This window comes from Cupressus sempervirens, chromosome 4 (genome assembly GCF_028749045.1).
Source record: "Cupressus sempervirens isolate cs-2001-9-10 chromosome 4, ASM2874904v1, whole genome shotgun sequence".
Lineage (NCBI taxonomy): Eukaryota > Viridiplantae > Streptophyta > Pinopsida > Cupressales > Cupressaceae > Cupressus > Cupressus sempervirens.
The window spans coordinates 314,700,683-314,704,557 of NC_143121.1; the positions used below are offsets into that span (position 1 = coordinate 314,700,683).

Consider the following 3,875-nt stretch of genomic DNA (forward strand, 5'->3'; position numbering starts at 1 on the left):
ACATAAGGGAATATTCAAAAAATTTAAAAAGTTCATGCCTGAGTTTAAAATAAACAAACGAGACCTAGGGTTTGATTAGGGGCTTTCAAGGTTTTTCAAAACTGCAAAACAAAAGTTTAGAAATCCTAATTCAAACCAAGTAATCAAATTTGATTTTTTTTTACCATGATTTTAAGGAAATTTACCTACAAAAAATTAGACCAACATATACAATTTGCATATATCTTCTCTCTCAAGAGTAACATCATATAAATAATTTATACATAAAATAATACAGTGTTGTAAACCATTTTCATACATAGACAATTTTTTAAATATCAAAAAACTAAGTATCTTTATTTCCAAGGTTTACTATAAGAATGTACATCATATGTTGTCATTAATGGTAATAGTTACATATCTACATTGTCAACATGATCTCCACCATCGCATCTGCAATAGTCTATATTGCTGTTGGGATACCGACTGCATCTACCAGTTTCTACGCTCCCATTCTCTTGGCAGCCATAAGATTGAAGGCTTCAAGAAATATGCCTCACTTATCTCCATGAACGATTGGAATCCCTTACTTGGGAGAATCCCTAGACTATATGTGGTCATCGAATGACCTGCACAAGCTTGACATGTGGTATGATAGGTGAAAGGAAAATCACTAGGGGATTTTCAAGACTCATATTTTAGGAAAACCCATAGTGGTCATGTTTGATGTGGAGGCCAATAAATTTATCCTCAGCAATGAAGACACCTTGTTCAAAAATTTATTGTCGAAATCAATTAGAGCACTTATCAGGAAACATTCCATGACTAGTTAATATGCTACCCAACATAAAAGGGTGAGGTGGATTATACATTATTTTCTAGGGACAAATACATTGAAGAAATTAGTAGGGAGGTTTGAAAGGCTTGTGGTTTAGTATTTGGATTCTAAGTGGCTTTACGACCATGTCATCCACAGTCAAGCCAAAGTGAAGGAGATGGCATTGTGTGTGGCAGGCAGAGTATTTTAACAAGGTGGGGAAGACTTGAATTTGAACAAGGGACTTCTTTCTCACCAACTCAATCTTCCTTGGATGGTATTCAACAAGGCCATGCACACTCACATTGCTATTGTTGCTCAAATGACTAAGCATATTCAACTATCGAAAAATTGTTTAAGAAAAAGTGGTGAAGAGGAAGAGAACTTTTTGGACATCCTTTTAAGGGCTCAAAAGGAAGGGGACAAGTTTTTCTTGAGCGACAAGGAGATTATAGACAACTTATTGGAGATTTTAATTGGAGGGTTCGATACTACCACTTCTTCTTTGGCCACAATTCTTGAGCATCTTAGTTTCTTGCCATAGGTCTTACAATGCCTTCATAAAGGTTCTTGAATGTTCATAAAATTTTACTACTAAATTTTTTTACATTCCATTTTTATAAAGGTGTGTATATTATTATGTCAAGTTCATGATGATTGGAAAGAGCTAAGGGATAACAAGGAGGTAGGAGAACCTCTTGCCTAGGGTGAATTTAAAAGTGTGAAATACTTGGGAAATGTTATAGCAGAAGGGCTATGCATTGTGCTCCCGATATATGGAGGATATAAAGAAGAAAAAATTTGTATTCCTTTTGGTGGTTATACCATTCAAATGGGATGAAAGGTGGTCATTTATATTCATTTGCAGAAGTAGGAATTTTAAGCTTTTATAATCTAAATTTGAGAATGGATGAGTTGCAGGTTCATTTTTCTATGCGAGAAACTATCAAAAAAGAGGAGTACTTTGCAAGTCCAAAGAAGTTTTTCCTAGATCACTTGAATGAAAAGCAAGGCCCATTTTACTACATTGCTTTTGGGCAAGGAAATCAAATGTTTCCTGGTTATGAATATGCAAAGTTAGAAATGGAAATATTTCTCTATCATTTAGTGGTAAGCTACAACTGGGAGTTGACGGAGATCAATGAACCCATTAGTATCTCCTTTACTACTCAACTGACATATGGTTTACCTTTAACGCTTAGATCAGTACCATGAACAAATTGGTATGTATAGGAGAAAATGATATGGCTATTAGTATGGTATTATATGTCTCCCATTTCACATCTTATAATGTTCAAGTCTTCATATTAGATTTTTTTTATAAGAACTTTTTTGTTAACATAGCGGAACTTCAACTACCTATAGTGAAATATGTGGGCCATTAAAAAGGCAATATTTTGACCTACAATGTTTAGGTGTATGATCATGGTTTATTTTTAGTCCTTTTTAAAGTCTTTTAATGTTAAAAATTTTGAAATTTTTTAAATTATATTATAAGATATTTTTATTATTTTAAATTATGAAATAAGATGGAAAGAATATTAAATATAAAAATTATGAAAAAAATTCAAAGTTAATAATACAAATTCACAATTTTACTTGAACGCATATTGTGAGCCTTCTTATTTTTGATCCTCAAATGTAATCAATTTTGTCTTTAGCTCATCTGAAGATATTCATTTTTCTCTCTTGTATACATCCTTGATTATCTATTTCATTGATTTGTTGAAGTATACCATCTCTATGCCTTTAAAATCTTTTTAAAATTTAAAATTTATAGAAATTTAGAATATTTAATAGTAATATTTTTTTTTAACAAAATAATTACATTCTTATATTACTCTTAAATATTTTTCTTTTGAGATGTACATATTTGAAAGAACATCACAGTTAACTATGACATGTATAATTTAATTTACCTTATATGATTGATATTATAAAGCTCCAAATAATTACACAAACTTTCATAAATAGATGTAATATATTGAAAAGCTATTTGATATATGTAAAAAAAGTTTTGAAAAAACAATAACTAATGTATACATTCCCCAAGTTCATAAATGTATATTTAATCTTGGTATATAAAATCATTAGTTTGAACTAATTAGGGTACTCGTTAAACTATTCAGCTCCATGTGTTAGTGTAAGTTCACATATTATGTTATAGGTTGTTTGTTTCTCATGCTTTGTGCTTATAGAGTTCAAATAATATTATTTTAAATTTTGATTTAAATGTTCTAAAGAAGATTGCTAGGAAGAGAACATGCAATACAGGGAAAGCATGCCAAACCAATGAGAGTGTGTTGCCGAATAAGAAGGAACCTACAATAGATTTAATATAAAATCTATGATGAATCTATTTGTGGATATAATTATCAATTTCTAGACAATGTCTCGACGTAGATTGGAATGATTGTAATTTATTTCTATTTGAATGACTTATTTGTGTCTCCATAGTCTAGTTTAAATAAAACCCCAAATAAAATTTGTCATAGATTTAATATGTTTCATTGATCTTGGTATCTTCTAATATAGTGTGCTCCAAGTTAGGTGCAATTTTTAGTTTTTACTAGTGCTCAAGCATCTTTAAAGGGTGCAAGGGATAAGTAGATATTGTTGTATACTTTTGATGATGTTCGTGAATATTTATTCATTAAATCTCCCTATCTACTTCCCTACCTCCATCATTATATATTTCTTATTCCCACACATAGATGCTCCTTTCTCCCTTCTTATCTTTATCTTATCTTACTTCTCTTTACCTTTTTCTCCTCTATATCTATATCATCATTCCTTCATTTCTCTTTGATCTTTTAATTAAAAACATTCACACTCACATCTAATTCATCTAATAAGCATAAAGTAAAGACATGCACGAAAACATATAAGATTTTGTAACCCAAAAAACCTCCAAAATGAGAAGGTAAAATAGGGGTGGGGATGACACCCACAAAGTATCACTACAATAATATGTAACTATTCAAGGTTACAAAGTTTGACCACTTCCAATGGTTTGCCCTATGGAAGGTCTGTCCTATTAAAAGTGACCTAGTTAAAGTAGGCCTAGTTAAAGGACTTT

At 30.9% G+C, this 3,875-nt stretch overlaps 1 pseudogene; it reads left to right on the top strand.

The window, feature by feature from the left end:
- Nucleotides 1-413: 413 nt before the first annotated feature.
- Nucleotides 414-2,011, top strand: LOC149561274 (cytochrome P450 716B1-like; annotated as a pseudogene).
- The last annotated feature ends 1,864 nt before the right edge of the window (nucleotides 2,012-3,875 follow it).